The sequence below is a fragment of the Strix aluco genome, chromosome 3, assembly GCF_031877795.1.
Source record: "Strix aluco isolate bStrAlu1 chromosome 3, bStrAlu1.hap1, whole genome shotgun sequence".
NCBI classification, from domain to species: Eukaryota; Metazoa; Chordata; class Aves; order Strigiformes; family Strigidae; genus Strix; species Strix aluco.
In genome coordinates, this window is record NC_133933.1 from 70,874,927 (window position 1) to 70,898,103 (window position 23,177).

General features: G+C 38.8%; 1 protein-coding gene across 2 annotated transcripts in view; it reads right to left on the reverse strand.

The window, feature by feature from the left end:
• Window positions 1–23,177, reverse strand: part of TMEM200A (transmembrane protein 200A) — a 59,960-nt gene that overhangs the window by 14,727 nt on the left and 22,056 nt on the right. Inside the window, exon 2 of one of the 2 annotated variants that reach the window (XM_074820727.1) lies at window positions 5,258–5,275. The exons of the other annotated variant lie outside the window; for it this stretch is intronic. The gene's annotated coding sequence lies outside the window, so the exon portion shown is untranslated. The remainder of the gene's footprint in view (window positions 1–5,257; window positions 5,276–23,177) is intronic. 2 annotated transcript variants of the gene reach the window in all.

Below are 23,177 nucleotides of genomic sequence, written 5' to 3' on the forward strand. Positions count from 1 at the left end.
TAGACACATTTTTCCATTCACATTATTAGTGTTCATATTCAATAATTAGAAAAGATCCTGGGTTATCTATGTTTACAGGTGAAATAAGTAGACTATTTTAAATCTTTTATGCCATGCAATCAATCTGCTTTCACTATAAACAGAAAGTAAAGCTTTTTATTGAAAATAATCACTTTATGAGCACAATCTAATTTAAAATGTGTAAAAGAAGCATGTGGAGCTTTATGCATTTATTCTAGTTTGTGTTTTTTCCAGTTTTTATCTTTTAGACATTACAAAGAATAAAAAGGAGCTTCTTTTAGAAGTAAGAAAGTGAAAACTCTGAGATAATACTAAAGCCCAGCAACCCTAGAACTGAAATCCAAAATGCACAAAACTAATGGGAATTCTGAAGCAAGCTCACACAATACAGATCAGAGTATTGATCAGCTATCAACCACAAGTCATGAAACAAATTTTGTAAAGGTCTCTAGATGTTTTTTGCCTCAGCCTTCACTGGCAAGCGCTCCAGCCACAGCACCCAAGACACAGAACACAAAGGCTGGGACTGGGAGAATGAAGAACCTCCCACTGTAGAAGAAGACCAGGTTTGAGACCATCTAAGGAACCTGAAGGTGCACAAGTCCATGGGACCTGATGAGATGCATTTGAGGGTCCTGAGGGAACTGGCAGATGAAGTGACTACGCCACTATCCGTCATATTTGAGAAGTTGTGGCAGTCCAGTGAAGTTCCCGCTGACTAGAAAAGGGGAAACACAACCCCCATTTTTAAAAAGGAAATAAAGAGGACCTGGGGGACAACAGGCCAGTCAGTCTCACCTCTGTACCTGGCAAGATAATGGAGTGAATCCTCCTGGAAACTATGCTAGGGGACATGGAAAATAAGGACGTGATTGGTGACAGCCAGCATGGCTTCACTAAGGGCAAATCGTGCCTGACAAACCTCGTGGCCTTCTACAATGGGGTTACAGCACTGGTGGATAAGGGAAGAGCAACTGACATCATCCACCTGGACTTGTGCAAAGCATCTGACACTGTCCCACATGACGTTCCTTGTCTCTAAATTGGAGAGACATGGATTTTACAGGTGGACCACTTGATGGATAAGGAATTGGCTGGGTGGTTGCACTCAAAGAGTTGTGGTCATCAGATCGATGTCCAAGTGGAGAGGAGTGATGAGTGGCATTCCTCAGGGTCAGTGTTGGGACTGGCGCTGTTTAACATCTTTGTTGGTGACATGGACAGTGGGACTCAGTGCACCCTCAGCAAGTTTGCCAACAACACCAAGCTGTGTGGTGCGATCGACACGCTGGAGGGAAGGGATGTCACCCAGAGGGACCTTGTCAGGCTTGACAGGCGAACCTCATGAAGTTCAACAAGGCCAAGTGCAAGGTCCTGCACATGGGTCAGGGCAATCCTGCACATGGGTCAGGGCAATTGGAAGGTGTCCCTGCCCATGGCAGGGGGGTTGGAACTAGATGATCTTTAAGGTTCCCTGCAACCCAAACCATTCTATGATTTTATGTTTCTAAAAGACTGAATGTATAAAAGCAGAGTAAAAGGTATGTTCTCTGTCATCTGCTGCAAAGGAAAGGCATGACAAAACACTCCAGGGCTCAGTGTGCCAGATAAATTCAGTTTCCTAATAAAAATCAAACATGAAACAAGATTGAAAATGTTAGGAAGTATCTTCATTTACAAGCACTAGGATTACTGGTTCTTCAGTTCCTATGTACAAAATTTTGAATAAAACAGTGGCAGGCACTTGGTACGGAGGTATATAAGCACAAACAATGCTGGAGTGCTTTGGCTACAGTTTACACTCACATCATCTAGCTTAACTAGAAATCTGTTACTTGATTTAGTCAGAGGTGAAATCTCCAGCCTCGACACACACTTAATGTAGGCAGTGACCAGCTGTCATCAGACCAAATAAATGTCCTTATCTGCACTACATGCTCAGTTAATCATGTTAATTAGCAGGTTCTAACAACTGTAATTTCCCACTGTAGAGTCCAATGACTGTAAGATCAAACAATAACAGGAACAAAATGAAGTAGGTATGTCAAATAAGTCTTAAGTAATATACATTTTAGATATGAAATCAAAGCTATTTTCTCCACAACTAAGACGTCTGAGCAAAGCTTTCCCTCTGACCTAGAAAATACTTCCTGTTCTATAAAATGTACAAACTCAAAGGAGTAGGAGTTAGCATTCTGTTTACTGTCAGAGACCTAGGACCAATTTTTTAAAAAAGCCTCAAATAATGCAAGAGCCTAACTCTGAAAAGTACTTAGTTACATCTACACTGTGTAGTTGTACTTGAAAATCTCCGTTCATGACAGAGGCACAAAAAGATGTTAAGTGACCAACTTAGCAGAACTTAAGAACCTAGGACCAAAAAGTAACTGTGAAAGCCACAAACTTAACCTTGCTACCTGTCCATTAACCCTAGCAGCATAGTTTTAAACTACTGGCCAAGACACTTGCCTGGAAAGTGGGGTGTCCTGGGTGCCAGGCCCCTCCACAGCAGGAGACTTTTTTCCCTGTCATTAGAAAAGTCCATGCAAGGGGTCTTTGGGAGAACTAGAATTTGGGTTCTTCGAGTGCGCTAGCCACAAAGTGAGAGTATTTATATGGCCAACAAGAATAACTGCTTCAGCACAGCTGTGGCCCTATGCTATCGTTATGCTCATCTGGTCTGTCATTGCTTTCTGAAATCTTTGACAACTATGATCTAAGGAACACTAAAAAAAAAAAATGGGTCAGCACTAGGATGTCTTTTACTGAAGACCTTTGCACAAGTTAACTTACCCTGCCAAGAACAAAGACCAACCAGCTCCTCCTAAGGTCTCTGTTGCCGTAACCAGCAAGGTCACAGTATCTGAGCTGTCACATTTAAAGACAGTTCCATCATCTCTACACTAACTTTCAGTGATTCAGGGGCGCAGGTGGACTCTTAGGTAGTGACAATGTCATTATATTCATCCACAGGGGCAGAAAAATCAGTGTATGAGGTTTAGGTTATTCTATGTCGGCAAACCAATTAGGCCATAATTATATCATAGCTATTATTAGGACATTAATAATGGAATGACAATATTCTTGGGTCTCAGGAATGACACAAAAAATAAGTAAACTGGTTAGTGTGATGCTATTCTCAATATGTCAACAATAGTTTCAAATGCTAGATACAAAAAAGTGACAGTGAAGCACTATTTCATAGAAAATGGAAAACATAGTTCAAAAATACTTTTGGTATCCCACATAGTCAAGCTTTTTTGCCCATTAATGGAGATGGATGTCACAGAAATAATTATTAAATTAACAGTAAAACTCAACCGTGTCTTCAACTCCAGACTAGAGTGATCTAGCCAGACATCCACATGGGGGCATCAGTAGAACCTGTAAGCATCCACACTGCTACTCAGCTTGTCGACTGGTAAATGCAAGTTACAAAGTACATATAAGAGCAGCAGTTTCAAAACACAAATTAGTATTTCACATGTATAAAACAATAGAAATGGCAATATGAAGGCCATTATGTAAATTATCCCTCACAAGCAATTTCTTCTGTACTTTTTAATCAACTTCATTATCACTTGCATTATAATAACCACTCTGTGCTTTAACACCCAAAACTAAGGATACTGCAAACAGGAAGAACCCATAGGCAGCTAAGTAACCTATGAGTAGTGAGATGCTAAGAGAAAGACATGCTGAAACAACTGTGGGTTACATTTATGGAATTGTATCTTAAACTTTGGTAGCAGAATTCACTTATACAGATACATGATTTGCTTAGTAAATCCCTTTTTCTTTTACCATGAACAATCTGTGAACACCATTGGGGGTTAAAACCGAACAATTCCTTGGCGGTACATAAATTAAGGACAGTTAAATAGAGCAGAACTGCTACCTCCTTGCTTCTACTTGCTTCCAGAATGCCCAAGTGTTGTTCATGCAGGGGACTTCACATCTACTACAAAACTTTATTTTGTAACCCTTAAAAGGTTGGCCTCCCTCACCTCAGACATCTACACTCCATCCTGTTGCTCTACATTTCAGATATACACTGCTTTTCCAGTGACCAAGGCCTCTGAAAGATAGCAGAGTTGCTGTTACTTCATTGTGCATCTATGAATCAGCACATACCTGTCCTGCTATTTTGCAGAAAACCAGCTCCATCCAGTTGTTCCAGTTAGACTGAGTCCCTAATAGACAGTCTGTGCAACAGCAGGCTGCCAGATCTGAGAAAAATGAGAATATTCCTAATACAAGAGGAATGATAAATGGCACTACTAGCTAAAGCCTGGTGCCCTAGTTAAAGACCTACTAACGGATGCACTGCAGATAGCATGCTAGCTTATCCAGTGTGTTGTGCAATTTCAATGCCCTCCATTCACAAAGTCTATACATCTGTGTTTTAACATACTTGAGCTACCCTGTGTAATTTAAAACATGATCTCAGCTGACCCATATGATCAGGACAGATGTTAACACTGACTGATACTAGGTAACATTTTAATTTTAGCTGAAGATGTCAACTTTTATTAGCATGTATTATAGGTTGCAATTGATTCACAAACAACTTGCAGTTTGGTTTTTTTAGCTCCTTGAGTTCCTTACTTATATTGCTATTGCCACATCATTTTATGCTATTAATATTTTACATACTTTTCTTTAGCCTGCATAAGTCACTGTTAGTTACAAAGATAAATATCAGTTTATTTTAATGAATATCCTCCCAACTTACACAAGGCCAGCATAATGTTCAGAATCAAGCACTTACAAGGCACGTTTAAACTAAAATGAATGCAAGACCAAAGTTATTCAAGGCACCTTGTTAAAAGCTTTTGGTTGATCTGTGATGCAAATATAGACAGCATAAACAACTAAGAGATTATATCAATAAGGAATTAAACGTCAAGAAGACAGAAAATACAGAGTCAAGTTTTTGCAGTTAGTGTAAAATTTACATTTATGTCTCATGACTTTAGGGTCTTCTCAGCTCGTCACAGAGCATTTGTAGGTATCAATCAGTCTGTTATGCCTAAACCTTTAGCCCAATTTCTGAACGCATTGCTGAGGAGAAAAGAAAGTAAAGGTCAGTAAAACTCAGCAGACTACCATGTACCAACAGATACAGTATAGGTTACTTTTTTTTTTTAAGAAACTACTGCAAAATTACCAGCTCTGTGTAAGAAAAGCGGGATGAAGAAATGGTGAGAGGGAGATAAATAGAAAATGTACTTACAGGTTGAGCAGCAGGAAGCTGCCAGCAGTCCACCATAAAGTTTTCAGTTCAGAGTGTAAGGGAAAGAGTGAAATACAATGTCACCAATTAATTATTTTTTCAGTAGAACGCTAGCAATGTGTTACCAAATTACTTGAAATAAATTTATTTAGACAGCTAAAGCAACAAGCAAAAACAAAATGAAAATCATCCATGCATAATTGAAGGTATTCACTAAAATTCATAGAAAATACATAGAGTACTTTTTAGCAAATGTTTATTTATGATTCTTCTTTTCTCACAGTTGTGTTTAAAGGTCACTGTTCAATGCTTGTTCCTCCTGGTGGAAAGACAGCAGCAATGCCAATGTAAGTGTGGAGTACGAGGCAACGAGCATTAAAACACAACAGACGTTATGGCACAGTTGGGACTATCCAGATTAGTGCAGTTAACACCAACCAGAGCGTGTCTGAAGTGTAACCAGTCTCTGGTTTTGTGAGATACTGTGCTAACGGGTCAATTCTGAAGACGGGTACTAAGTTAGCTCTTTCACTTCCTTGTGGAAGCTTTGAGGGCTTTGATTCTGCAGAAAATGTATTTCCTAGAAAACCATGGGTAAAATTAATGGGTTGGACAGCTCCATCAGTATATACATCCACATGAGCTCAAGTTCATTATGGGACTAAAATGTGAATAAAGTAATTACTACTTGTTCAAGGCAATGGAAGTACTGCAGCAATGCCACAGTAAGCCAGATACATGAGAAAGTAAAAGGACAACTGTTATTTTTAGCAAAAATGTGCCCAAGAATTAGCAGAACAAATATTAGAAGGAAAAAGTTCTGTACAACATGAACTGAGCTTGACATTTGAAATAGTGGCTGACAGACCTGCAAACACTGAGGACCACCCAGAGTGAAAAAAGAGGCAGAGGAGCATGCAGAGAGATGAACCAGATCATGCAACTATGTGCAAACAGCCTGGAACGTCAAAGATAGAATGTAATTTAACCAATGCAAATGCCAAAGAAATGAAGATAACAAATGAGAACACGCTAGGAGGCAAGGAAAAATCAAATCAACAAAGAGACCTACGCAAGCAATGAAAAACATGACAGATGAGAATTAAACCAAAAGGGAAGGTAAAAGAAGCATCTGATTATGAGAACTGTTTGATTTGTAGGAAATGTGTAGGGTCTGTGGGAGTTAACTAGTCAGATACACTTGCAGCTGCTGGCAGATTTGGAAGCTGATCACATCCTCCAGGTTCAGCTGGAGGATAAGATTTTACAGAACAAGAACCTCCTTTTCCTTTCACATCACACTTGTTTTTCCTCTATAGAAAGGATCAACCATCACCTGTCCAGAGTGGCTGAAATGACCACTTCACAGGTGCTTCATTTAGGTTTCTTTACTCTTCAGTTTCTTTATCCTAGAGCATTGCTAAAACACTAACAAGAAACAAGAAAATTTGCTACAGAAGTCATGGACTGCTCTATGCTCATTCAGTATAGCCAATGAACACAGCCACCACCGGACAGAGGATTACACAATACTCTGGGTGGTTCATAAGCACCTAAGCCTCAGACACTTATGCCAGCTGGCTCCCTTGGAAATATGCCTGCATTGCCCTGGCACACGCATGCGGCTTCTCACGCTGCCTTGACATCCCAGGGTGTGTTCTAAGTGAGGCACATCCCAACTGAGAGCGTTCCCAATTCCAGCCAACTCTGATGCTTCTGCTTTTCAAATAGCTGTGAATTTGAGAAAAGGTTTAACACAAGCCTTCTGCAATTCTTCACGGCTGAGTTGCTGAGTGGGTGAAAGAATGGGTCTGAATAGAGGGCACTTGCAACATCCCTGCTGTAGCCCTCGAAAGCTAAATTCAGAAGAGAAAGATCCAAAAATAAGATGCCTACTACATAATTAGAAATTTCTGTACTATCAGAAAATAGGATAGGTTATGCTGGTATTTTTGCTGTTGTTGTTCTTGTTGGCAAATCTCTATTTGTCGTAAGGTTTTATTCAGGATCTCTGAAGGACTTCTGGTGAGCTGCAGACTGCAACCATGAATATTGCCAGCATTTCAGACTGGCTGAAAGCTGTGTTTACATTTTTCACTTGGACAGTCCACCTCCATACAGTTCCAAGTCACATTTTACAAGCCACAGAGAGATGCTTGTATAGTAGACCTCTATTACATGCTTACTAATACCATGTGGCAGCCTTTCTGTGCCACTTATACAGAAGGAGCCTTCCATATACCTCGGAATAGTCAGTGACAATACTGAACCTGATGGTTTCCTAAGGGCTGTTACTACATGTCTTTGCCATAACAGAAGCACAACATTCAGCTCATCGCTGCCATGCATGCTGAAAGCAGGGACAAGGTATTAGGATCTTAGTGCTCAATATTTGTCTGCTTTATTTAAGCTGACTTAAATCTGCAAACAGAAACCCAGCTGTGCACTCTTCCTAACTTTGCAGTTCATAATCCATATGTAGATCCACAAGTCTAGACTGAAAACTCCACATCTGCGAAGCAAAAAAATGACCCATTTTACAGGAAGCTTGTGTGTGCACATTATATGGAGCCAGGGCAGAACTTCAGCGGATTGTGAAACAAGAAAAACCCAGATGAGTCAGCCTGCTTTGGGACCAGTGGGACAGATTCCTAAATAATCCCTAAATTAGCCTGGAAGGAATTATTGCTTCTCCAGCTCATAGGTCTTAACAAACAAGACTCCTTTGCCTGCAGTCTACATGCAGAACCTTTCTTGATAAAATATTCTCACACTAAAATCATTACAGAAATGTCTGTAAGGAGTGCTAGTGTTAATGGCATCATCATCCCCTGGTGCCATAAATATCATGCCATGTGATCTTGCTCACAGAGGATCAGCATATGTAATGAGATTGTAATTTTCTTTCCATCTGAGGCATGATATAGATCATGCAAGTCTTAAAGCAGGACCATGGTATCACCTAAACTGCTTTAAGAACTGCTGGGACATTCATGTCACTCCAAAAGCCTCCTGTGAGCTCAGAGGTGGCCAAAAGTTGAGGTACCAATGTGCCATCTTCTTCTAGCTTGGAAACTCGCAATCCATGCACGATGCAGCACCCTACTCCTCCCCTACTCTATTCTACTGTTGTTATACTCATGAATAAGCACAGTGACACCCGTCCTTGGTAGCTGTGACACAGTCCTAATTGCATTACACTACCATGTAGTACTTGTTCCAAAAAAGCATTGCTGAAGAAGCTTGATGAAGTGCAGTACAGCCAACAGAATATTTCTATGAAACCTTCAATTTCCCAGCACTTTCTGATTATCTTCTGATTTGAGCTGTGTGACCCAGATGAGCACTAACACTGATTTTTGAATTTAATTACAGACACTCTGGCTTGGAGAGCTGTGACATACTGAAATTCAATTGAACTGGGCTTGCCCTGGCCTCCTCCTAACAAACACTGTGCTGATTAATCCAATCCTCTTCTGAACTTCTGCAGTGCAGGCTACATTATCTGTTCCCATTCCTCCACAATGAATGCTATCCACCATTTGCATTCCTGATTCACCATAAGCCCCACATCAGCTTCTTTATACTTTGTTGAAACAGTTATCACAGAAACGCATTGCTTTAAAAAGAACAGGGGTGTTAAGAACAAGACAAAGTGCACATAGGACCTCAACATGGGTTTTGAGGAGAGACAGATTTAGATTTGTATAGCTGCAACAGGCATATATTCTTCAGAACATCTTTATTCATCTATGTCTTTATTCCTATCCTTTCCTCTTGACAGAACATGTGGTTGTATTAGAGGTCAGTTTTTAAGAACTTTTATTTCACCAATAATTTAAGTACATTACATCCACCCAGTGTCAACTCTTGAAGACTGATGTTAGCCATGGAATACTATCAAATACTTGTTTACACTACTGGCATATGGAAGGGGTAAGGAAGAAGACAAGCAGTCCTAAACCCACGTTTCTTACCTATCAAATCATAACCAGACTCCAGCAGACCAGATCCTACTCTTAGTCAATATCACAATAAGGTCATGTTCCAGGATGTTCAAATATAGCTATAAAAATTATGTCATCAAGAGATTATCACCAGTAGAATTTAAAACACTTTAAAAATTTTAATATCCATTTCCTCTTCATGGAACAACTAAAGCATAAGAAAGCTTAGGGAAAAATTTTAAAGAGCGATTCAGAACCTCTTTCAGAAGTTACCTGGGAATCTTCATTCAGAATAGAAATTGAGTTTCCAAATTACTTAGAAGTTTTTGACACTTTTAGCCTTAGGGTCTGAACCTGCAACTGAGCATTAGAACTTCCCAGTTTCCATCTGTTAACTGGAACATGGCTCTTTTGCTCTCACCTTGGAACACCAAATTCCTATTTACTAATCACCAAGTAATTGTTATAACTGTTTCCCTAGACAGCTGTTCCTTCCTCATTTCTGCCTTATTCTCCACATACATTACCCTTATAAAGAACTGAGTTTTAAGACTTTCAGGCAAGGTTTCAACAGATGAATTCACATCTTGATGTCTGTAGATCTGTAGGGCTTTACTGTCTAGCAGTCTTTGTTAATGGGAAGAGGAGGAAAAGCAGTTCAAACAAGAATACACAGGCCATATTGTTCACTTCCCTAATGTGTTTGTTTAATGGGTGATGTCTGTCATTATTTTAGGACAAAATATCTGTATTTTCCACTCTTTATTTCAGTAGTCCAGTCTGCTTGGGGTTTTGAGTTGTACACAAAAAGCAGATTTAAAATACATTAAATGATGCCCAAATTAAGTAATTCCTGCTTTAAATTACAGTAGGCTTTATATAGCAGGAAAATATAGGATGTGTGTTTGTGTGTATAAAAAAACCCCTGTTAATTCAGAAGGCATTAGCAAAGTTACTATGAAGGATTTACCAGTCTTTTGCCAAAAGGACCTTTCTAATTATGAAGTCTTTCAATTTTGCTTTTTTAATGTGTTTCCTTGTAGTTCACAGCCCACCTGTGAACTTCTGAAGAGTTCTCCTGTAGAAAATTACAGGGGAGGAGAAAAAAGAATAATATATCTTAAACGTACATAGAAAACATTATTTATGATAAAACATTACTATGACATATGGACAACAGCAATAGTTTTTTCAAAAGCTCTCTGTCAGTTTAGTATTTAACCTGGGGACTTAGCATCAATATTATTAACATACTTAGTAACAAGAATGCTGAAATATACATAAATTCAAAATCGTGCATCTTTCTATTGTTGCACTGTGAGAGACGACTTGTAAAAACAGGCCTGCGAGAAACACGGACTGAGAAAAACAGCCTAAGAAAGAGATAAAAGTTAGTATGGGGAGTGGAGGCCCTCTGAGCTAAGGAATGCCTCAAAAACTCGCAAGACGGAACTATAGTCACAGGGTGGATGGTGGGGAGGTCGAAGCTGATAAGGCTGCCCAAATAACACAGGATGCAGCTGGAGGAGGGAGCCCTGTGGAGACAGGACACCTCTGCTCTGGTGCACCTGGTCAAATTTCAAGGGCCATCCGTCTGGTGAATGAACTTTGCTTCATTATCCATGAAATGCATATTAAAGTTAACACCCCTCAATATGCTAACAAAGACTGACAAGATCATGCTAATTACACCATCCCATGAAACACCTTACCCCTCCCCATACATGGGATACGTAGGTATGTGGGTCAACCTAGTGGACGGACCCAAGGAAAGGGTGTATAAATTGAGGGGGAGGGGGATCTGGAGAGTGAAGTGAAGCAAAGCAGACGGATGCCTCCTGGAACCCTCGCTGGTGGGACTGACGCAGCCCAGACCAGTGATCTCTATTCCCTCTATCTCCCTCCTTTCCTTTTTTCCATTTTCCTTCACTACCATTAAGAAATGCAAGGCATACTGTGTTGCTTGCCACAACTCATTATATACTTAGCCAATTATCGTGTGTCCAATTAGTACATTGTGGGAAGTTAATAAATGTTTGGACTTTGAGACTTGTCTTACCGTTGTCCGCTCTGTTGGGGATTTACAAATCTGAGTCACTTGTCTCCCTCATCTGAGTGGGACGTAACATGCACAAATGATTATACAAGGGCTACATTACTGAATATATCACACATTCAAAACTGATTGGTTTACACAAACAGAAAAGTAAACATATTAACAGAATAAACAAATTATATAAGGATTTATTTTTCCCTATACAGTCTGCCTTGCTGCAACATTAAAGCTGGCCCCTAGACACAGTCTTCTTCATAGGGATCTCTTCATATTTTACATTTAATATTCAACTGCTCAGTAAACATTAATAGTGTTCTTTCTCTACACAAAATTAAAAAGAAACTCATGCTTTGTACCATGTCAACTAGAGCACTTTAACATTCAGATTAACTTCTACAAATATAAACTCTTGCCAATTAGGTGAAAATGCTTCTTCTTCAAATGTTTTTTAAATACTCTCTCTTCAATGCTGCTCTTAAAGTCAAACTAAAATCTAGGGAGAAAACACATAGTTTTTACCAATGGCAAAGACAGCGCCAGATATTTTTTTTTAAATACGAGACTGGAAAAGATGTCTGGTTTGTTACTTTACAATCAAAACCCCTTTATCATCTCTTTCAATAAATCTATAGCCCCCAGTTTAAAAGTGAAGTATTTGTTCCACCCTCCCACTGGGATCGCTTTACCCCAATGTTCAGAAATATTCTTCTCACTTCCAGCTCCATTTTATTCTTGGGTTATGATCACGTTATGCTTACTTGCTTTTGTGCCACATATTCTGAGACAGTTGAAAACAACTATATTTTTCGAGTTAGCTGCACCTCTGCTGTTGAAACAACCCATTGCTATTTCTCTCTCTAATGAAATAATCTGTTACGGTACTTCAGAATTCCCAGTAGTATTAAGGAGGACAGATTCATCACTTACATTCTCAGAGCACTTGTTTGATCCACCAATACGTTTAAATGTATGCTAAACTTTAAGAATATGAATATTGAAGCTGACCTTGACAGCATTACAAGCGTGCTTCACTTTTTTTAAGCTAAAATGCTCTGTGCATTAATGGCTTGAAGCAATATGCTCCACAAGTTGTGGACTAAGGCCAAGGGAGCAGGAGATCAGGATGTGAGGTAGCCAGTACAAAGAACAAGCACAAGAGCAGATGTAGTGCATCAAGAAAGGATAACTTAGGGTAAAACATTTTGCTGTTCATTTTTAACAGAGTAATACTTATTTCTTTAAGATCATACCTATTAACACTACTTTAACAATCTGTACCATATTCACAGATGATGCACATGATGAATTAGAAATCAGAAAAAAGTACTCTACCTGTATCAGTGATTGAGGGTTTCTTTTTGTAAAGTAGCTAAAATGTTTCAAACCAAGCTATTTTTAAGCTTAAATCTATTACAATAAATAAATGTAAAAATATTTGCGAAACATCATCACATATTACAGACTGAAAAATGCCCTACTCTACAGTACAGACCTGAAGTATTATACTCTATGTGCTCACTCATGCAATAGAAATCAAATATATTCAAGTATCATGCTATCTCTTCCTTCTCCTGCTTTCCTAGATTCTGAACCTAGGCTTTCCTCTTCCTAAAATAATCACAGTAATGGGATCAAGAGGTGGGCTGCAACCTTTGGTGCCATCAACCGCTGTGAGGAAACATGGAAACTGAACTGAAGTTCTAACAAACAAATGCAGGATCAAACGCTCAGTGTTGCAAGGTGGTGGATGCTTCCCAGTTGCACAAACTGGGGTTAGGTCCTAACACCTTCCTGTTCCTGCAGTTCTTTCCTGAGCTGTAATCCTGCTGAAGTTTTTATGTAAAAGATTCACACAGAGATGCTGAAGAGCTTGTATAAGTAAGTGCTGTTGGATCAAGGTGGTACTTTCAAATGGACTGTAGGCTTTAAGACTTCTACAGGTTTGGCACTGTTACTGTCTTTCGACTTATTAGCTGTTTCAGAAGAATCTGCAGTTTACTTTTCTACTGATAAGTGACTTTAATCCATATAAAGGCATTTATGCAAATCCCTGTTATTGATCCTGCAACATACAGTTGAAGAAGGGCCACATTTCTCAGTTTTTTTCCCTTTGCTTTCTTCTGGGTTGTTTGAGGTTTTGATTATTCATTTTTTTCCCATGCTGCTCCGTGTTTTCCTCATTGTCACCTCAACTGATTTTCTTTAACTCTTCAAAACTAACATGTTTGACAGCTGTGAAGAAAATAATAAAAAAATTTTAAAACCCCAAATAAACCCCCCCAAACAGTATATACTCCTGTCTTCAGCAAATGCTAATGGACTTGAAGTCTTTTTCTAATCATAAATGGCTGATTTAGTGACATATTCCTTAGAGAATATGCAACATTTTATATTCCAGACTATCAGTTATTAATAACATGATGAAAGCATATATATCCACTGTATAAAAAAACTTCTAAAATCTGGCTTCAAAACAATTATCCAGTTATAACAGTAGTAACTTCCCAACTTTACTGCGGAGAGAATCTTGACGATTTCCCTAAACTTTATTTGTAAAAAACCATTCTGGTGAATCGTGGCAGTGGAGCACCTAACCTGGCAACTTCCCTCTGTCTAGTAACACATGCAAGAAGCCCTGTGTTGCCAGTTGCAAGGTGTACCAACCACAGAAAACAAATTTCTCCCTAATTACCTTTTATTATAACAAAAAGATACTTTGTTTTAATTTTCATTATTATTGCCAAAATACTGTCAGGAAATATTTAATCTTTTGAAGACTACAAAGATTTTGATTTCAAGTATGAAATGTGAAGTCTTGTTTCCTTTGATTAGTTTTTTCATTTGTCGAATGCAATCCAGTTCTCACATGGGTGAAAACACCCTCATTTATTTTACTCATTGATTTGTACACCTTCACCTTGTCTTCCATTATATGTCCCTTACCTGAGGTTGAACCCTTTCAATCTAGTTTCTTTAAAGAATTTTGTCTTTTATGAGAACAGTTCTTATAAAAATTCTCCCACTGCCACTCTACATTCCTGTCTGTCATGGTCTTCTATAGCCTTCTCATCATATTCCACTCCCAGCTGGCATCCATCAGTATGAATAGAGAGTAGCTGAAGATATACATGTCAAAGTGTAAACTCTATGGGGCAGACATGCTGAACATGATTCCTTGTTGTCTTCCAAGCTATGCAGGAGTTCACACCTATGCACAGGACATTGTGTACAGCACTACCACTTGAACGTGGAAGTGCATCCCTTCCCACTTGGCATACCCTCAAATCATTTAAATTTTGAATAATTTTTAATCAACAGGTGATTTTTAAGTATTTTCTGCTGCTAGAAAGATTCCAGAAATTAAAACAAATGCTTTAACACTAATGAATGAAATCCTTTGACAATATATACAGCAAAACTTTTGTTTCAGTTCTAGTCATTGGACAAAAGTGGCCTCACTGGAACATCCTGATGGACACTCACAATATTATGAGATCAGATTTTGTACTATACTCCTCAGGGGAACATTATTAAAACAAACATAAACTTGCAGCCAGTGAGATTTAGATGGACTGTTTGTATTAAGCATAAACACAGATGTTTTCTTGAGTTACTGCCTGAACCCAGGCACCCCAGATTAACAGAAATTAAATTCTATCATCATACACAAAATACAGATAAAGAACCTACTGTGTATTCCCATAAACCAAATATCATATACTTAAGAGAGTATCTGTTGCATAACAGTGAATTCAATTATTTTGTTTCAACAGTGAATTTAATTATTTTGTTTATCTGTGAACATTTATGCAAAGATATGTATCTCTGCATTTGCATCTTGACATGACTAATGAAAGTACAGTGTTTTGTCTGCAACTAATTCATTTTCACTTAACAGGGCAATGACTGATTAATTTCATTTTCTGGTGTGGAGGACATCCTGTAACACAGTCAATGTTGCTTCAGAACCTTTGAACTTAATTATCTCCAAATAGAAGGCAGAGTAATAGACACGATTTTTCTCTCTTTTTCTTTATCTCTGAAATTACCTGCTGTGTATCAGAAGATTTTTCAAAGATTTATGGTTAAGCAAATGCTACTCTTATGGGTGCCCAATTCTCAACAAGTACTTTGCATTAGTAAGGCAAGTAAAACTTGATCTGGAAATGTCTGTTAGGATTATGCTTAGTATAATTTATTTAAACCAAATTAGAAAAAAAATTCATCTACCATCATAGACCTAGTCCTACTTTTCTAAGTGCATATGAAATTAAGATTGGCTTTTATGGAAGTTTTGAATGTGCAAGGAATACAAAATTATATTAAAGTATATTAAGTTGCACCTCTAACACAAAATAGGATTATGAATACCAAATAACTACACTGTGGTCCCAAGACACTGGTGATGAGATCTCTTGAATTTTGAGAACACAAGTTTATAAACATGCCCTCTCAATGTAGAACAAAGTTAGGTATTTTAGTACAATTTCTAATAATTTCAAACAGCATTCAAAGACTTCTCACATTGTTGCCAAAGAGTTTATCCATTCCACGTTTGCAGAATGGAATCTTGAATTCTGAGACACTATTGAAAAATTATAAATCAGGTATGATCGCTGAGTCACAGGAAACAAGATGGCTGTGACACTACTGGGTGAAATCCTAATTATTAACATCAGTTGCAAAATTTGCATGGACTTAAACAAGGATAGACCTTCACTTGTGAATTAGCTTATTTTGTGGATATTCTGAAGAATTTGTTTCACAGGCATTATCATAATTTGGAAGCTACACAAATGTGGGCAACATCACACAGGAAATGAAAAGATGTAGCAAGCAAGAATTAAGTTTTTCCAATGGTGCTAGTTTTTCAAAAACAAAAGATAATTATTTCTATAGGGCAGTCAGTAACATATGCGTCAAATCAGCATTCTGGATTTTCAGTTTCCCGTATGCTGGGAAATCTTAGTACCACTGCAGTGATCTTAAAAATTGAATGATATGGAAAATTGTTTGGACATGAACATAAATAGCTTCTAGCTTTCTTAGCAAAATTTTAACGAAGCAAAACTAGTTCTGGGTCAAACAACAGGGTTTTTCTGTGTGTCATTACCAGACTAAAAATAGTTATTTTGACTAAAAACATCCTTCTGAGAGGAAAAAAGATGTTTTATTTTCAAAACAAAAAATATTTTATCTGCTTCGACTTTGGTTTTCAATTGTTATTATTTTAAGCCAAAACCACCTGCTGTGGTATGGATGTAGTATGCCCATACAGGGTTTGGTTTTTTTAATCTATACTGCATTTCTGGCAAACATTTAATTAGCAAAAATGCTGTTGTGATATACATGTAGTGTACACTCGATTTTATCTCCATCCTATTTCAAAGTTTTGACAATGATTAAATAAAAAAAGATGATGAAAAGAAACTTTATAGCAGCTCTTTTATATTATTGTCAACACTGAGTCGGAGTGAAATGTTTCGCACGTAAAAGTGATTTTTTTTTTAACCAAAATATTGCATGTACAGAATGAGTCATATTATAAATCACACAACTTCTGTCAAAAGAAAGAAACACTTCACATAGAACTGACATTCATCTGGTTAAAAAAAATTATCTGTTTTTATGAAATCTGATTTTCATCTCCACAAATCATGATGTTCGTTAAGAAACTTTTATACAATACACACAATATTTTCAGATTCATATATTACTAGCTGTCCCAGACTGCAGCCAGGCTTGCCCCTCGAGGTTTTCCAAATTCTTGTCTTTGCTATGGAACATCCTACAAGCTTGCCAACAGCTGAAAAGTTGCTGCCCAAATACAGTAGATTTATTAGAAGAGTTGAAGATGTTTATGGCAATGACCAGTTATCTTCCCTTAATGTATCCCATTGTTCTCTCACTGAAAGCTACTCTTGGTTGCCAAAAGTTTTACATATTCCTGCTTGCTAGGTTTTGTGAAAAATGGACTTTTAAACAGTAGCTGCAGAGCTACTTTAAATCAGGAAGCTCCACCAAACTGGTATTCTCTAAGGGTGATTGACCTTCTCAACTTCATTTTCAGTAGTTTTTCTGTCAGACAATGTAATACTTATTCTAGATAGAAGCTCAATCAGGAAAACTTTCTTGTAGGATATTAACCACATTTGTGGCAGCCCTGCTGCATCTTCCTCTCTGCCAGACAAAAGACTGCATGTATCCACAGAAGTTCCGATAGCTGCCTGGGGACTTCGCAGCAGCATTCATCGAACTTTCATTAAAGTGTCCCCTTTGTTCCCTTTTTTGGGCTCCCAGCCTGGTATCATACATGGGAAGATAAACAGAGGAAGTAGAACAGATGGTGGCAACAGATACCATCTCTCAACACAGGTGAAAGACCATGGTTAAATATGCAATGCCACAATTCCCATCTTTTCCTCAGCCCTCCCCACCTCACATATTGTCACAAATATCCTTTGGCACTGGCAGTAATCCTCTGTACCACCCCAGATGTAACTGCTAACTTCCATGGAGTCCTGTTTCCCAGGTTTGATACTGGTTACAATATTCAGCTTCATGATTAACTTTGACATTAAAATTACTTCTGTTCAATTTGCATAAAAATCATGTGTGTAACTGCATATAGTAGGCATTGGATAAACATTAACACATAAAATATTACTGAGAATTGAGGTATCATTCACTGATAAGACCCCTACACGACCTTCAATTGAATGCACTAGCAAAATTACTATAATCTTTAGTGCAGGATCAGCCTATAAGTTGCCAGGAATCAATACTGCAAGGGATTGAGCACTTTGGCTCTAAGTGCTCTGAAATAAATTTTTACCCTGAAACACATACATCATCAGGAGAGGAAGTTGGTTACACCACATCCTCAGACCCACACAGCAATCTTCCAACTCAGAGAAAGGTCTTGATGAGGCCTTGACTCCACACATAAACATAGCTAATTAAAATAAAACCAAAATTTAAATATTTTCTACTGCTTGTTTTACTTGTTGCAATAACAACTGAAAGTAACCAGAAAAAGGACACATTTTACCTTTTCTTACTTTTGTGTATTTGCCAGGCTTTTTTGTACAGTGAGTTTCTCTTTCTTATACGGTCATTTAGACTGTTATTTGCAAGAGGTTTTTTTACACGGCAATATAGAAAACGAAGTGTTAACATTTTCAGGAGCACTCAGAAGTCTAGCATTTAAAACTGACATTAGGTACTGATTTCTAATGCATGTTGTCTCCTTTAACATTTTTAAATACACAATATATTTAAGCTAGAAACACTTTAGAATTATTTGCACAGGTCCTAACACCCAGCCATAAAACTGGCAACAGAAAATAAAATGCATGTCTTCAATGAGAAGATTTCAATGTAACTGCATGATGCTGGCCAGCCAAAAGGCTAATACCAAATTCCAGGGTCACATGCCTAGGAAAGACTAAAAGCAAAGAAGAAAGCAAGCCTTAGCACCTGTAATTCAGCTAGCAAAATATTCATATTCTATATCAGTGATTTTCAAACCTCTGATTTTTGTAGACACCTAGAAAATTTCCAGTACAGCCTTCTGTAGAATATAGGTGAAATTTTTTCCTCAGTCTTCTTCCATGTCTTAGAAGTTGTTCACAGATCCACTCCCTTCCACCCGCCATAGTTCAAAGATCACAAGCTGAAATTCAATTACAATTACAATTTAACTAGAATTAGAATTACAATTAGAAATTCAGCAGCCAAATGAACCATCTTTAAAAAAAATAAAAATAATTACAGTTTTAGAAAAGAAGTTTGTGAGGAAAAATACAAAACAAAACACATACATAAAATTTCTTTACTGTATATCAGAAAGATTCCACAGAGGTGTCCAGCTATTGTAGCAAACATTTTAACTTTCTCATTTCTCAAGGCCAAATCCTATTGTCCTCATCCCACAGTAAGTTCAGGTCTCCAAATCTCTTAGGGCCTTAATGGACTGCTACTGAAAGTGGCCAAGTCTCATGTCAACTGACTTTGAGATGGCAGAACTGGAGAGTGATCAAATCTCTCTCCATTCCTGTTATGTCTCCACCAAGTAACTCCTTAAATCTTCATGGCAAACTGTTATTTTAAGAGCCAGATGTCTTAAACAGGCACACTTGTGCTATGAAGCGGATATTCCACGTAGATGAGTCCAGGTCCTCCATGCTGACTCTGACTGACTCGTGCACTCCCTATACTCCCTGCTAGGAAACCGGCGGCAGTTTGAGATAGCTGATTTCCTTCTGCCAGGTGTTTCATACACATGTAAATGTGGGGAGTGCTATGACAAATTAAGTAAGATCTCTGCAATATAAGTATACCTGATCAGAAGAAATGAAAAGAATTAGAACAAATCAGAAGAAACAAAAAGCCTAGTATGCAGCTTTTATTCATAGGAAGAAATCACCCATACGTTAGCCTTGGATTAGCCCTAAAAACTAGAAAAAATGATATGTCTGTCTCTAAAAAGACTAGTTTTCCTGCTGTTCCTGGAATTTCTGAAATATATACGTATACAATTACTTCTGCACAAATGTTCACATTGGTCACTTATTATTCAATTAATCTGTGTTAGTGATTAAGCCATCATAACCGATTTATCATTTTCAACAGTCTCAGAATTCAACATTCCACTTTGCAAATGATGAACAGAAAAACACTTAGGCAACAAAGTAAAAAGTCCCTGAATGCTGTTTATCAAAATAGTAACATCTGAAGGTGAATTCAAATACATAACATCTGCTGCCCTGTTGTCATAAAAATCCACAGCTGCATTACAGGCCACATACATTCCATCAGGATATCTGCTGAGATGGGGGAAAAGAACCCTAACTCAACAAAGGAAGGGGGGGCTAAAAAACCTTCCCCTGTAATAAATATATTAATACAGACATGGCATCAACATAGAGCTGAAATTCAGCCATATTCTTGAACACAGGATAGAGATTTGCTGCCTATAGCTGCAGCCATTCTTGCCACAATCAGTACTTTGCTGGCTGGGACTAGATCCTGTTGCTGTGACTCATACAGGATATCACCACACCGCAGGAGAAATCCTGCTGTGATCTACAGTCTGTTCAATGTAGGAGTATTACAGTAGCTCACAGAAATTGTTCTGGGGCCATTACAGATGCCAAGTGGTACCTTCTATGACAAACAGTTCAAGTAGAACTGACTAGGGCTACTCATTTGAGTAAGATTTTACAGATTTTACATCTGGTACAGATGCAAGAGCTGGGCCTTTACATTTCTTAAGAAAAATGCATTTTCTAACAGATAGTAGAATGCAGATTATACCTGCAGATTATAAAATCGTTGGGGAGATTTAAGAACACATCATACAACTAGTACACTTCCAGTGTTTCCTTTGAATGCCTTTGGTGCTTCTATAGAAGAAGGCATCTCCTTACTCCACTTCCAGTCCTAAACTTTCCTATGTGCCACCTCCTCCTAAGGACCTACCAACACCACCTTCCTTCCTCAGGCAGGATCCGATTGTCTCTCACTTGGTCACTAAGGATCCCTCAAATCATATTACCAGGTTTCCTTGCTCTGCCCTTGCAGAAGAGCTGGGGCTCTAAACATCTCCCCTTTCCCTATAACTCTCTTTGTACTTGGGTCTGTGTACCTCTAGCTCTTCTCCATCCTATCTGCACTGCATGCTTTCCTCATTCACTTTATTCAACCTTCCTCTTTTCCTATTTAGGAGATAAACCATTCAGGATGTCAATTTTACTGGAAGGATTATAAGATCCGAGATAGAGATCTGTTATGCCAAAAATGCTAGGACCTGGCACCAACCAGCTCTCTGACCTACTGTAATGTTTCCCACACTCTGATCAGTGCACGATGGGCAAATGGAGATCCAGGAAATAGAACAAAAACATCAAGAAAACCCCCTAATTTAGCAAGATAAAACTCTAAGATTAAGAAACACATAGATAGGGTATATTCACAAGGCTACTAAAACAGTGACTGGAGCTCTTATCAATTAAGCTGGGCCAGCTTCAGCCCAGCAGGGTTGGCTGTTGCTACCAGGGGAAGTGCCCTGATGCACAATGTCCAGTGGATTAAGCGTTTCACCTTGCTGCATCCAACCCCAGAACGTCTCAGTTCAGTCTTGCAGTGCCCTTATGAAACAGCAGAATCAGATGTGCCAGGGCCAAAGTTACAGCAAGGTGCAATGGAATATGTGAACACTTTGTTAATCGCCTTTAATGATTCATGCTAATATGCTAAATACGAACTGTAGCAACTGAGTTGTCATATGTTCACACCTGCTGCTCACCAATGGAGGAAGCCTTTGATAAGCACAGGGATGGACAGTTGCAAAGTAACATCTTAAACCACCACAGCTAAACCTGCTGCCATTGAACTGGGGTCAGAGCCCAGAAGCATTGTCTAACTGGCCAGATGCCTGCAGTCTTTGGGTAGGTTGAGTACAGGTTACTAAGCTCAAATTGTCACTCCTACCAACACCAAAACCTGTTTGTGTAAAGGCATGTGGAAGTTGAGCACATCTGCTTCAGTAACTATCCAATCAAGGACCTTTTTGATACAAAAGGGGATGATAAGCAAAGAGGGAAGGGATAAACAAAAGCACACAAATTGATAGACAAGAGATAAACAGAGACAATGCCAAAGACCTCCAGTTACTAACTGATGGGCCATTAAGAAACTAACAGCACATGCACGGGGTGCGCCTGTGTATTCACTCACAGTCCTCAAGCTGAACTAGCCAGTGAGTACAGGCTCCAGGACCTGGCACAGGTATCATGTGGGCAGAGAGTTCATGCTGGTATTTGGGGGGACCCACAAGTGTGGGGTGCCTGTGGGACAAGCACATGAGTCCGTGTGTCTGTTTGCAGAAAGCACTGAGCTAGACCAGCTGGCAAGTGGGGGACTCATGGGTGCGTAAGGGGGTCTGGGATCTGGGCAGGGGTGCTGGGCAGACAGAGGCACCACACCAGTGCTTGGGGGATCCACAACTGTGCATGTGCTTTCCCTAGTGAAAGTCAATCCTTACCAGGCAAAGAGGAGGAAGGGGACATGGCTGTTACATCACTCCTGGAAGCATTATATGTGGGTGGTGTAGCCAGCCGTGCACACATCCTCTGCGTGTGCGTGTGTGCGTGTCGTTTAGCCTTGCTACTGGTTGAACCTGTAAATGGGAAAGCAGCAGCCATGTCCATCAGTCTGGATGGAGACATCTAAGTTTCAGGGCACCCTGGGCTGGGCTCCAGCAGCTGTGTAGGAGGAACTGTCAGGCTCTGGAGCTGCTGGAGGCACCAGCTGCTTGTAACATCCCTTAACTGCTTAAAACAACCTATAGACAGATGGCCTTCAATCCTACAGTCGTATCAACATTTCTTATGTAACAGGAAGGTCTTCTTTACATGCCCCAAACTACAACCTCCCATTAAAAAAAAAAAAAAGTAATCCATGCTGATAGATCTTAGCTGGCTGCCCCTGGAAGGCTGATGAAGATTGTGGAACAGAATACAAAAGCGATTCATCTTATCCATTCCAGCAGAAAGATAGCAGTAAGTAAAGGTATGCCATAAAGATGAAGATCAGCCCACACTTTGTTTAGCCATCTAATTATAGGACTGTTACATGCATTAATCTTTAGTTGAGAAAAAATGTTTAGTAAGGAAGAGGTATGGAAGCCAGCAAATTCTAAGGTTAACTTTCTTCTCCAGGTTTTCTGTTTATCCTTCAACTATATTTCCCCATGTTCTGCATCATTTTCAAGTAATTTATCTTATCAATTAGATATGTGAATGCCCACATATGTGCTTTGAAAGCACATAACAAGACAAAAGGTTAAATCTTAAGTTCAAGCAACAGGAGGTTGACATCAGTTTAAATGGGATCAGAATATTGTATGTGATTC